Source organism: Rana temporaria, chromosome 4 (assembly GCF_905171775.1).
Source record: "Rana temporaria chromosome 4, aRanTem1.1, whole genome shotgun sequence".
Taxonomy (NCBI): domain Eukaryota; kingdom Metazoa; phylum Chordata; class Amphibia; order Anura; family Ranidae; genus Rana; species Rana temporaria.
Window position 1 is genome coordinate 234,336,343 of NC_053492.1, and position 14,744 is coordinate 234,351,086.

General features: G+C 41.6%; 1 protein-coding gene across 1 annotated transcript in view; it reads left to right on the forward strand.

Moving 5' to 3' along the window:
* The window catches only part of LOC120937061 (dynein heavy chain 5, axonemal-like), a 342,938-nt gene that overhangs the window by 298,692 nt on the left and 29,502 nt on the right, over positions 1-14,744 (forward strand). The window lies entirely within an intron of this gene.

Consider the following 14,744-nt stretch of genomic DNA (forward strand, 5'->3'; position numbering starts at 1 on the left):
GGTTATTCAATATTGGTGCTTCTTGATTTATCACTAGCCAATGCCATCAAAAAGTAAAAGATGTGCATTTTAGCTAGGGCAGACTATGTGCCACAGTAAAGAAACTTAACCTTTTCTGTACTGAGAAGCAGATACATCATATTCTGTAGAACAAAGATGAACATGCTGCAGAATCTGTTCAATATCTATGGAGAGACAATGGTACTAAAGTCCATTATTGGAGATTTTATATAGGCCTGAAACTGAATTCCACTGGCTTGATATGTTGTGCTTAAGTGACAAGAGCCTATTACTGATAGATTTCAATGCAGGGTTAATAGGGAAGAAGACGAGTTTTTTTTTTTTTTTTTTTTTGAAGGCTCTCATCACCTTAACTCTTTTCCCAGACATAAACCCTAAAGTATATCTAAAGCAGGGGTGGGCAATTATTTTTTCGATGGGGCCACATGAGAAACTAAAAATATTTTGGAGGGCCGGGCCAAAAGGCTAAACTCAATACTGCATAAAATCAATTGTATTTCTTTATAAAAAGCAGTAAATATCATTGTTGGACAACTGGTACGAGTACTTGTTATAGACATGGCACAGGAGGGGGACAGAGGCTGGGGACATGGCACAGGAGGGGGACAGAGGCTGGGGACATGGCACAGGAGGGGGACAGAGGCTGGGGACATGGCACAGGAGGGGGACAGAGGCTGGGGACATGGCACAGGAGGGGGACAGAGGCTGGGGACATGGCACAGGAGGGGACAGAGGCTGGGGACATGGCACAGGGGGGGGACAGAGGCTGGGGACATGACACAGGAGGGGGACAGACTCTGGGGACATGACACAGGAGGGGGACAGACGCTGGGGACATGAACAGGAGGGGGACAGACGCTGGGGACAGGCAGCCACTGTTTAATCAATAACAATTGATTAAACAGTGCTGCATGTGATGGCACAGTGGCTGCGTGTGATGGCACAGTGGTTGCGTTTGATGGGCACAGTGGCGACAATTGATGGCACAGTGGCTGCGTTTGATGGCATGGCACAGTGGCGACAATTGATGGCACAGTGGCTGCGTTTGATGGCATGGCACAGTGGCTGTGTTTGATTGCACAGTGGCTGCGTTTGATGGCATGTCACAGTGGTGACAATTGATGGCACAGTGGCTGCGTTTGATGGCATGGCACAGTGGCGACAATTGATGGCACAGTGGCTGCGTTTGATGGCATGGCACAGTGGTGACAATTGATGGCACAGTGGCTGCGTTTGATGGCATGGCACAGTGGCGACAATTGATGGCACAGTGGCTGCGTTTGATGGCATGGCACAGTGGCTGTGTTGATGCACAGTGGCTGCGTTTGATGGCATGTCACAGTGGTGACAATTGATGGCACAGTGGCTGCGTTTGATGGCATGGCACAGTGGCTGTGTTTGATTGCACAGTGGCTGCGTTTGATGGCATGTCATAGTGGTGACAATTGATGGGCCCAGTGGCTGCCTGCATATGATGGGCACAGTGAGGCTTCAATTTTTTTGTTTGTTTTTTCGTCTGCGCCCCCCCCCCCCCCAAAAAAAATTTGAGCACCAGCCGCAGGCCACTGGACAAACTAATGCAGACAGACAGTGCACAGTACCATGAGGAAGTAAAAGCTGCCCAGGCCCCAGGCCCCCAGCACACATGCCACAGCTATACTTACTTTTCTTTCAGTGTCTGAGAGGCTGGCTCACACTGTCAGTCAGGTCGGTGGTCGGCCACACTCAGCACACTCAGCACAGTCAGCACTGCAGCTCTCTCACCTCCTTGTCCACTCCTCAGCCCTCAACCCCACACTTCCCTGAGTTCCCTCACGCTGTGGACTCGAGATGGGCGGACGCAATTTGCAATTAGGGCGGAGGCGCGCTGTGAATGCTGGGGCGGCCGCGGCGTCCTCGGCTCCTCCTCCTGATGTCCTGATCACTCTGCTTGCTAGGTGCCGTTCGTTTGAACAGCTGTTTTCCCCGCTGCGCATAGACACTCCCCCTTGGACGGATCTGTCCAATCGCGAGCAAGGGGGAGTGTCTATGTGACTCCCCCTTGCTCGCGATTGGACAGATCCGTCCAAGGGGGAGTGTTTATGCGCGGCGGGGAAAACAGCTGTTCAAACGAACACTGTCTGTAATGTTCCCCGCCGCGGTGATTAACGTGGCGGCGGCGGGGGCCGGATTAAAAGGTCCGCCGGGCCGTATACGGCCCGCGGGCCGTAGTTTGCCCAGGTCTGATCTAAAGCCATTTTTTAGTTTTGGATAGAGTAAGGAAGAGTTAAGACCATTCAGTTCAATCCACGTGACAATGGCCAACAAGACAGACGGAGAGGAAAATCTCCCTAGTACGGCTAAAAGACTGGGGTTTTACACTGTCCAAAATGAAAGAAAAATGTCTTTAGATACACTTTAAACCTAGACTTTAACTTAACGCTAAAACTAACTTACCCTTATGCCGCATTCACACGACCGTTTTTCGGGTTGTAAAAAATTATGTTTTTTTTTATGTAATTAAAAACAATAGTGCGTGGGCTCCAGAGCATTTTTCACGATGTAAAAAATGGCCATTAAAAATTTCGAACATGCTCTAATTTTTCACAACGTTTTTAACGTTGTCGTTTTTAACGTCTTAAAAAATGGTCGTGTGTGGGCTTTAACAATGTAAAAAAAACGTGCATGCTCAGAAGCAAGTTATGAGACGGGAGCGCTCGTTCTGGTAAAACTAGCGTTCGTAATGGAGATAGCACATTCATCACGCTGTAACAGACTGAAAAGCACGAATCGTCTTTTACTAACACAAAATCAGCAAAAGCAGCCCTAGTCCTAGATGAAAGCTGCAATAAATTGATAATTTTTTGCGTCAGTCAGCGGGCTGAACGAAAAAGAGAAATTATGTATTCCCCCATCGACACAAGCGAGGAGGACGGAATCACCCCCCCCCCTTAACACTGCTGATTAACAATTTAACAAACGGTCTCCAGTGTGTCTAGTGATCGACTTCTGTCAAACAGGAGTAGCCATACGTAGATCGAGATTCAGCCAGTCCCTGCTAAACCATCCAAATTGTGATCCATCTATGGCCAGCTTGACCTTTTTTTGCACAAATCTTCTATGCTGAGACCCTCTATATTAAAGCGTTTGTTAACCCCCAAAAAAATAATGGATCCTGCTCTTTTAAGGCCCCATACACACGAGAGGATTTATCAGCGGATACGGTCCAGCGGACCGTATCTGCGGATAAATCCTCTCGAGGATTTCAGCAGATTTCTACTGCGATGGGTGTACACCTCATCGCATTGAAATCCGCGCCGAAATCTCTCTGCGATGACGTGTCGCGCCGTCGCCGCTTTTATGACGCGGCGACGGGCGCGACGCTGTCATATACGGAATTCCACGCATGCGTCAACTCATTACGACAGCGTGTGGGGAATCCCTTTGGACGGATGGATCCGGTGAAGTCTGTACAGACAAGCGGATCCATCCGTGGGTTCGTTCTCCAGCAGATAGATAATGCTGTGATGTCGACAAATATTTATCTGCTGGAATTCGGAATATATCCGCGGAATAAATATCCGCCGGAGTGTACACACCATAGAATCTATCAGCAGAAAACCCATCTCGATGGGATTTATCTGCGGATAGATTCTATCGTGTGTAGCGGGGGCCTAAGGCCTGTACTACAGCACAGTGCTTGTGATGTGTCATTTTGGCCCTCTGTAACCACCTGAAATACCTAGCTGATCCTGACAGTTTCTACCCTCCCCTCTGTACGCTGACTCTGATATATTAGAGCTGCTGAGCCTGGGGTGCCTCCATCATCTGCAGCTATCTGCAGCTCTCCTCTATCTCCCTCTGTCCTACTCCCCCATCTTCTCACTGCCTGTCAGCTCTCACTAGCGTTGCTCTGCTCCTCTTCCTGCTGTTTCAAAACTATCTCATCTTTATATCATCCCCTCTGTTAGATAAAAAGATGTATCTACTGCCTGTGCTTTATAATAAAAAAAGTTGATTTCTCCCTGTTCTAACAGCATCTCCCAGTGATCACATGAGAGAGGGGTTGGTATAAAGATAGGATAGTGGCTAAACAACCACTTTAATGCTCCCAATCCAAGATACACTGCTATGTTCTGGGCACTGAAGATTACTAATCAGTCAGCACCTGCCTCCCCCAAAGATGCTGCCACTGACTCCCAAGCCTATGCAGTCTAATGACAACCTGCCTCCATATTCTTTTGGAAAGCCTTTAAACAATTTTTAGATCTATAGGCAAATGAGATTAGAATCAAACATGCAACTCAGGGAGTCATTTAAGCCTTCTTACATCATATAAAGGCTATGCTTCCCACCTTAGTAGTACTGAACATTTTTTTTTTTTACTTTTCTTTCTCAGTGCAAACTCATAGGGTTGTGTCTGACCTGACTAACAAATGATAGGCTTTCTATGAGGCCTACTTTGCTTAGCTCAAACAGCTAATAAGCAGGGATCCCACACTGCAATCCTTGATGCGCAATTGACAATTGGAGGTTGTGTTTAGAAATCAGTATATTCTCGTACAGTAAACTATTATAGGATATAAAAAGCAAGTAAACATATGAAGTTCTCATCAAAATGATTTTAATTGAATGTCTACAACAATACCTTAAATAGCTACTTACTAAAATACAGAAAATTTGATTCTCAAGTCATCCCTCCAAGGTTTCAGAAATGGGGGGTCATGGAGTTTTCCTGTGTCAGTCAATGAGCTAAAGAAAAGTGACAGAGAATGTCTTATGGAAGTCTTATTAAGACAAAATTGTTCGAAAGAGGTTATGTATATGCTTATAATCCATTTTCTTGTGTTTTAATGCACTATTCTGTGCCTGCTTTGTTTGAAGCCATCGATTAGTTCAGAAAGTTTTTATGTTAAGTGATACCCTTTATTTGGCTTATTAAGTTAGCCAGTAAAAGGTATCACTTAAACTCCACAGTTTCCCATACTAGCATTAATAATAGGACCATACAGAAAGCAGAAATGTCATGATGCAGCTGTTGTTATTATATAAAATAAGTACCCAAACACTTATTGTGTATTATTCCAAACATGTTTCCTAGGATCTTCGGTCTGACAATGGATATATCCCTGACAGTCGGACATTCCCTTTTACTCACATATTGCAATATAGATGTCCATAGTCGGGATGTCCGTTTCATTCAGATTCTGCAGTCAAAAGAGAATTTCAGCAACAACGGTTCCATTCAAAATGATGGTATGTTCAGTTGTAATATTTTCCAGATGAAGGACCAACAGATTTGATTATTTCAAAAGTTATATAAAATTGTGCCTAAGTGTAGGCACTTACTTCATAACACTTTGTCATACAGTCAAGGGGGCTTGGGATGTTAGGACTTTAAATGAAGCCATGAATGGGTAAAGTCATGCGCCTGAATCACTGTTATATGACAATGGGAGCAAAATTGCAAAACAGCAAGTTTGCAAAACAAAAAAGGGGATTGGATTTATATGAAGCTCGTGGTGCCCCAAAAAAATGAAAGCAATGGTGGAAAGTAAACCATTTATTGATACATGAAAAAACATGTTTAGACACATTAGTTATACATACAGAGAAATGCACCAATCACACTGGTGCCAATTTCTAACCTGATAATAGCTATTAGCAACATGGTTGAGAACATTAGTATATGATACAATTAAGGGGTCCACCAGTATTCAAAGTTTTAGGTAAAAAAGACCCTCACAAAGGTAGCATCTTCACAGTCTATGGTCTTTATATTCCGTATAATTGTACAGGTGGTAGGAAACACATATGTTGATGGGTGTGTAATCGAATACACAATGATCTTGATAGCTCAAACGCGATTAACTAGGTAAGTTAACTATGTCAGATTAGGGGAGAAGGATAAGAACCCCGCAAGAACTGTCTAGGACAAGGTAACTTACAGATATGTGTGCATTGGAACATACGATACCAAGGACCCGGGCCCCCTCAAGACATTGCGGTCGGGAACCAAGGGGGCATGTGCAGCGGCGGCACCCAACAAAAGTCCCACCCCCTTTTTTGTTTTGAAACCTTGCTGTTTTGCAATTTTTCTCCCATTGTCACTTTGTCATATGTGTTAGCCATCTCAACACTACCTTTTGATCTTCACAGGGATTTAAGTTCACTTTGCTCGCTATTGGGACCATACTTTCCCTGACTTAAAGTGAACCTGTGGCCAGGCTATGGACAAAAAGCTATACACATGTTTTAAGGAGCAGTAAATGGGCTTTAAAACAAGCCCTCAATAACATAGCGTAGCTACAGTCACTGTGAAGCAATTCATTCTTGTATTCACAGAAGAGGCTCTGTAATAATCCAAATCATTATTTTAGACGACTCAGCTCATCCTTTTCTCCCTCCCAACAGTGACTCAGAATCCTTCCTCCTTTTTACTCTCTAATATAAACACAGAGTGATGCCTCTGGAAAGGGAATGAGTGATGAGCCTTAAATGATTTTAGTGCTTCTGCTGTGAACTTTGAGGATGACTTCTTCCTGTATTTATAAAGCTAAAGGAAGGCGTGTTTTTAAAGCTTTACTGCATGTTAGGAATATGTAAAAATTTCTATGTGCATAAGCCTGGCCACCAGTGTACTTTAAAACCCTAATCCCTGACAGATACTATTCAAATGAACGTGTCAAAAAAACGCTCTCATTAGTGTGGCATGGCAGTAACTGAAGCTTGCAGAGAAATTCATGGTCTGTTGTCAGACTATTAAAGTGATACTAAACCCAGTAATATGAATATAGTTCACCCCCCCCCCCCCCCCACAGTGCCCACAGCTTATAAATCTTCTTTTTACATTAAAATTCTGCCACTATATACCCTTTTGGATGATTTGTATACCACGGTTACATGATAAACTGCACAGTTTCTCAGTGCTGAGAGTTCAGTTAGAAGGAGATTTTCACTACAGCCTGTAAACACACCCACATGTGTGATGTCAATATCAAGTGACCTGGCTAGCTCTGAGAACAAGTAAATGTTCCCTCCAGCATAAAAGACACAACTGAGCATGTGCAGGTCAGCTACCCTGCCTGTGTTAGCTGGATTTCCCCAGATAGACAGTGCAGGAGGGAATGATCCTGCACAATGCAAAGGATTAACCGCTTAAGTTCCACATTGAGTATAACAAGCATGCTTTACTGCATATACAGACTGATTTTTCAGTTGTGGGTTTCGTTACACTTTAATTTTGACAATAACCTTCCATGAAATGATACGTGCATTGAACATATTTTATGCATGACTTTTACCTGTAAAGCCTGCCTTGTGTAGACATTTAAAAGCACTTAGACTGTTTCTAGGTGCCACCATTTTGGATGTCAACAGCCCCAGCAGATTTAGCGCTGGAACGGGACAGAGTCCAGACAAAGGTGACAAAGCTAATAAGCGGGACTGGAGGACCTCAGTTATGAGAATGACTACAAACATTAAACTCATTTCCCCTGGAGAGAGACATTTGAGAGGAGATATGATAGCAATATAGAAAATGCCTCAATGGTGATTCTAACATAGGGACTAAACTATTCAGTTACATGGAGCTTAAAAAAACACACAGCCACTCAATGAAATTGGAGAAGAAGAGGTTCAACCTTAAACTGTGTAGGGGGTTCTTTACTGTTAGAGCTGAAAGGATGTGGAACTCTGTTCCACCATCAGTGGTGTCAGCGGCAAGTGTCGATGGCTTCAGAAAACTCTTAGTTAACACAAGATACAGGGATAGGGGAAATGGTATTGACATAAACATACACACGCACACACCTACACAGGTTGAACTAGATGGACTGGTTGTCTTTATTTAACCTTAACAACTTTGAAACTATACGATAGGATTAAACACCTGCAGTATTCTGACTAATAATAATTAACAGAATGCAACTGCATTTAACTAGCAACATTATATAAAGACAGTCCTTGCTTGCTATATCAGCCCTAGTTTTATCCCACTGGCCAGTGATGGGGGAAAAAAAACACTGGCAGGCAAAGTTGTGGCTCTTAAGGGAAAGCAGTTCCCAGGGCCTCTGGATATGCTCTCTGATTCAGATCTCAGATTTTGAAAAGTTCAATTCAAGTCAGACAGAGGTAGAATTTGCTAATGATCTTTCTCTTTCAGTCCTGCTGAGACAGTCCCTTTTTTCCACTCCACAAGTAGTGGGAGTGCTCTCTAGTACACACTGATCTCACCAGACATCCAAATCACACCCTTCCAGGGAGAAGGTTCTCAGTCTCTTTGCTTCTCTGAGTTCTCACCCGATTGTGGTCAGCTATGGCAGGGATCTGTTCATCTAGCTGCAGCAGCAGCTCAGTCTCTGTTCAGCATTCTTCTCCTGGGCAGCTCAACAGGAACCAGACACATATTGATCCATCTATGGGCAGGCTGGTTGTACTGAAGTTGATCTACCAATCGACCTCAGTACAACCAGCATGTCAGTTTTTTTTCATATGCTCAGTGCTGGCCACTATAGCAGCCAGCAGTGATCATTGTATTCTGACAGCAGATTATGCACCCCCCTTACACCCCCCCCCCAAAAGCTTCATCAAGTGTTATGTATAGAGGGGACGGGCAAAGGAGATGCCAGCACAAAGTAATTTGATACTATCAGGATAGAGGAGAGGGGGCCTGTGCTAGTGGACTGGCTAGTCAGTTTTTCTATGAATGTTAAAGGTAAATTACAAGTGAAAATAAACTGTTTTGAAAAAGAAGAAAGTACAAATGTAAAATACTTGATTTTTCTGTGTGTTTACCTGCAAGTGTTTAAGTTGGTAACAGGGTCTCTTTAACCATAAAGTCAGGGGAAGCCAGACCCCAGTAATAAAGTGGATTTAAATAAAAGAAGGTCAAAGAACAGATTTGTATTGCTAATGCAGATAGTAACCAACATCTAGTTGTGGAAGTTTTTAATTTTGAAGGAATAATGGACTTTATAGGCACCAATGGTCAACATAGAATGTAAAAGAAGTTTTTTATTGATACAAGCCCAGAGCCCTGGGTAATTGAATCAACAATTACAATATAGAAAAACAATATTAAAAAAACATATAATTGACTATATTAAAAACATTAGTAAGCATAGAATATCTCTGAAATGCTAATAACCCATAGGGGTTGTACAAAAACCACAGATAGTCCACATGGGACAACAACAACAGTTGGTGAACAAACGTAGGCTTCAATTTGTGTATTTTTATACATATGCTCTACATGTTTCGCATGTTACTGCTTCTTCGGGAGCTTAAAAAGAATATTTTCTGGAAGGAAAAACATAGACTATTATTGGTTTCAGATTTTAATTTAACATTGTATATTTTGTGAATCAGAATAAATAGTGTTTCTTGTGCAAAAAAGCACCATAAACAATGACTCAGATTGCCAAGAACCGCCAAACCACCAGTGCAACTAAAGGGATCAAAAGTGAGGGAGGTGTAGGGACATGCCAAATACCCACATAGTTAATCAGAGGTGTTAAGAAATAGCACCGTCCTCGCCAGAATAGAAAAAAGTGGCGAGTAGTGACGGATATGCCTAGATAGTGCGGCAAGAAGAAGAAAAGAGTATATATATATATATATCTCAAATTGTCGGTGGTAATAGAGTCAGGGAAAGGTGATAGCGAAGCTCCACACATCACCAGTGAACAAGTGAGAGTGAACCATTTTGTGTGTATCAATGTGGTAACAGTTTCCAGATAACAGAGTTAACTCTGTTATCTGGAAACTGTTACCACATTGATCCAGAATTATCGTTGGAATTCTTACACATATACACAATTATTTCTTACCTATCATTGCTGATGGTAGGTTTATTATACTTTTTTACTTCTTTTATTATTATATAATCTCGTCTCTCTATACACACAAAATGGTTCACTCTCACTTGTTCACTGGTGATGTGTGGAGCTTCGCTATCACCTTTCCCTGACTCTATTACCACCGACAATTTGAGATATATATATATATATACTCTTTTCTTCTTCTTGCCGCACTATCTAGGCATATCCGTCACTACTCGCCACTTTTTCTATTCTGGCGAGGACGGTGCTATTTCTTAACACCTCTGATTAACTATGTGGGTATTTGGCATGTCCCTACACCTCCCTCACTTTTGATCCCTTTAGTTGCACTGGTGGTTTGGCGGTTCTTGGCAATCTGAGTCATTGTTTATGGTGCTTTTTTGCACAAGAAACACTATTTATTCTGATTCACAAATATACAATGTTAAATTAAAATCTGAAACCAATAATAGTCTATGTTTTTCCTTCCAGAAAATATTCTTTTAAGCTCCCGAAGAAGCAGTAACATGCGAAACATGTAGAGCATATGTATAAAAATACACAAATTGAAGCCTACGTTTGTTCACCAACTGTTGTTGTTGTCCCATGTGGACTATCTGTGGTTTTTGTACAACCCCTATGGGTTATTAGCATTTCAGAGATATTCTATGCTTACTAATGTTTTTAATATAGTCAATTATATGTTTTTTAATATTGTTTTTCTATATTGTAATTGTTGATTCAATTACCCAGGGCTCTGGGCTTGTATCAATAAAAAACTTCTTTTACATTCTATGTTGACCATTGGTGCCTATAAAGTCCATTATTCCTTCAAAATTAAAAACTTCCACTTATGTTAGGACGCGGCACCGCAATACCTTAGGACACCCATAGTCCATCCTATGGTTGGTGTTCCTCTATTTCTTATTTCATTAACATCTAGTTGTGTCTGCTTTTTCGCAGGAAGATTACTTTTAAAATTGTAAAGTAGAGTACATGATTATAATTGTGTCAGCGTGAACATTTTTCATGGCTCAATGTAAACTAACATCTGTGGTTGTTCAAGGTGGGAGAACATGAAGTAGAGTGTCATCCAGGTTTCCGTATATACCTGCACACCACCTGCACACCAGACAGGGTACCTCCTGAGGTGGCCTCCTACTGTACCATACTGTACTTCTCCCAGGACAGACAAGGACTGACAGAACAGCTTCTGGACAGATTTATACAACTCGAAAAGCCAAGACTTAAAGAGGAACACCTACTCCTGAAACAGGTAGCTTGTGCACTTTGGTCATTTACTACTACTTCAGAGTGATTTCTTATACTCTTATGCCTCGTACACACGACCGAGAATCTCGTCGTAAAAGAAACGTAATTTTCCTCGACGAGGTTCTTGTCATGCTTGACGAGATTCTTGTCAAGCTTTCCTTGCATACACACTGTCGAGACAAAATCTTGTCGTTCTCAAACGTGGTGACGTACAACACGTACGATGACACTATAAAGGGGAAGTTAGATTCCACTGGCGCCACCCTTGGGGCTGCTCTTGCTAATCTCATGTTACCGCGTATTAAGTAAAAGTTTGGTGAGAGACAATTTGCGCTTTTCAGTCTGTTACAGCATGATGAATGTGCTATCCCCAATTACGAACGTTACTTTTACCATACTTTATTCTGAGCATGCGCAGGTTTCTAAGCATACACATGAACGTGTTTCTCGTCGTAAACCAGCCCGACGAGAACCACACCGAAAAAAATTGAGACTCCTGACGAGAAAAAAGAGAGCAATTTCTCTTTTTTTCTCATCGAGATCCACGACAGTTTTCTTGATGAAAAACATACACACGACCGTTTTTCTCAGCAAAAAAGCTCTGCCAGCATTTTTCTTGATGTTTTTGACAAGGAAAACGGTTGTGTGTACGAGGCATTAATGGTATATCTCTCCAAATTTGACAATATTAGAATGAAAACAATTAGAAAAGCATTGCCTCCAGGTACAGTTATTGTTTATGAGTGTAAAATTACACTTTGATTGTTGTACTTTTAGTAAGCATGACTCAAAAATGTGAGCATCATAGGTAGAACCCCAGTCATTGCTGTGTATGTAGTAGATCTGTTCATTTAATATTGCAGATGTTGGCCAATAGTATAGGATTCAGAATGTTTACATTTAACGGAAAAAAAGTGGATAAATTGAGCATTACACTCCAAGGGGGCCTATTTAAACAGAAAGCAAATATCAATAACTGCACTCCACTGGGCAACCTACTGTTTACTTCCACTGATCCTAAATTTTAAGAGTAATATATAAAATGCAAGTCACCATGTAGAGCCCACAGCTTCCTATGGAGTGTTTATGCATAATGACACAGTGGAAATTCCATGGTAGGAGAAGAAGCAGGTCATATGACTTTGACAGGTCCTGTTACAGGCTGTTCCCCTGGCACTTTTTTTTCTCCATTCTCAAAAAAAGAAAAAAAATTACTCAAAAGCAAGCAAATAGCTAAATCCATTTGTACCGGGCATCTATGTGCTGCTTTAAAAAGTTATAACACTGCTTTATTAATGAGCCCTCATCTACTACTAAAACAGTTATAAGCTAATTAAAGTTATTAATGTAATAAAAATATAATATTATATTATAATAATAATTAATAATATTTACAAAAAAAAAAAAAGAATAATACAATCCAAAACAGATTTACTAGTTTAGATGATGTAGGGCATGGTTCAAATCACTGGCTGGTTTCCTCTGTTGGCGAAGCTTGTATACTTTGTACTTTTTAGTGTAATCTACTTCAGAAAAAATACTGGTGATGGCAGTAGCCATGCTAAAAAGTCAAGCTTGGTGGGTTCCAGATTTGCTGAGTGTTGTTTGAACCAGACGCAGAGGTCAAATCCTGCTACATTCCACCCAAAATTGAGATATTAATTTTGAATAGGGTAGTTTTTTTACTATATGTAACAACTTGTTATTTAGTAATACATTCTATTTTAATCAATTTTTGAATCTAGATTTGATTTGTATTTCCGTTGACAAGGTGAAAAAAAAATGAAATGAACAATGCCTCCCCTTTACACTTACAGGAGTGCCTTGATAATATGGTGATACTTTCAAGTTTGGAAGACAAAATAATAGCTACTCTGCAAAGTCATGGCTCCCTCGTACACAGTCTCTCTGTCACTAAAAAACTTGGACACCTGAAGCTACAGCATGAAGAAGCCACAGAAATGTATATGCAATGCTATTATCCCTTCATTTATCATTGAAACATAACATAGAATTAGTCATTATTATGATGGTAGTATTGCATGCTAGAATAATGGGGTTGGTTTACTAGTAAGTTCCTCCAGAGCTTAGTAAACGAGGTAAAGCATCACTTTACAAAGAATACCCAATCAGATGTAAGGAAAATAAAAAAAAAAGCATTTTTGCTTGCATACAATTGGATGATGGAAGTCAGCAGAACGTCCCCTCATTTACTACGCTTTGAAACAACTTTACTTGCAAAGTGCACAGTCTATTTCAATCTGCCTTCAGTAAGTCAACCCCAAATCTCTATGTCTATATTCTGTGAGCAGAAAAGCATACATATATTCTTTGTATAAACTAACTGAATATTTAAGATTTAAAAAATTGTATTGTATTTCCACCTCAAATGGCTCAATTTCTTAAAGACATCTCACAGATCCTGCAAATGTTCACCATTCAGAAGCTAGCAGTATTTAACTCCTTTGCGCCAATTGTATGCAAATTTGCATTTATGACTTGAAGGGGTTAAATCAGGGTGATCACCCCAGTACCATTTTTTAAAGCCAGCGGTTGGCTTTTTAGTGATGTGGACATGTTGATGGGGACAAGGGCCTCATCCCCACAACCCTTGACCGGTGGTTGTGGGGGTCTGTGGGCAGGGGCCTATTGGAATCTGGGAGCCCCCTTTAACAAAGGGGGCCCCCAGATCCCACACACTATGTAAATGGGTATTGGGTACATTGTACCCATACCCATTCACCAAAAAAGTGTCAAAATAAAAACGACAGGAGACAGTTTTGGACAATTCCTTTATTAAAAAATAAAAAGTGTCCTGCATTGTCCATCCATCTTCAATCTTGCTGCCCGATGGACCCGAAAAATAGAAAAGAAAAAAAAGCTCTGCCTCCATGGGAGGCTTCCCGGGGGCCTGCTGTCTCTTGGCTATGACATTTGTTATAAAGGCAAGGGCAGGGCCACCCGAAGACGTAAACAGGTGACCCCACCCCCTCTGACATCATGTGACATCACATGACATCAGAAGGGGGGCCACTCGGTTATGTCACTGTCACCTATCTAGCTCAATCTATCTCCATTCAGACGACCGCTATGTAAGCTGCCTTATATAGTGTGGGGTGTGGACTTAGTCCCCCTGAGCCATGATTGGCCAAAGGCACCCTGCAGAGTGTGCTGTGATTGGCCAAGGCATGCAGGTCAGATGCATGCTTTGGCCAATCATCAGACGTCAATGCACTGCAATCTCGTAGTGCATTATGGGGCGTTCCGTGGAACTCAAATTTGCCATGAACGCTACCTATGTTTGAGTCGAAATTACATTTGACTCAAACCGTGGGCTCTTGCTAGGGACAGATTTCTGTGGATAAAAAAAAAGTGTGCCACAGTGCTGCAATAATAAGTTGGTATGGTGAAAATTGGGTGTTCCTAAATGACATTGGTTATTGTGACATAACTTCAAATATTCCAGCATCAGCTTCCTTTGGGGCACCAGGCATTAAGTCATATGGCATTTCAGAGCCAAAAAATAAGTTGATGTTGGAAATTGATGCCTTTGACTTAATTACAAGTCTGAGCAGGTAGCTGTATAATGACAGCATGTGTTGCTGAATGCAAGTCCCAGTCTTATCCGTGTGTGACTTGTGAAGTGTCTTC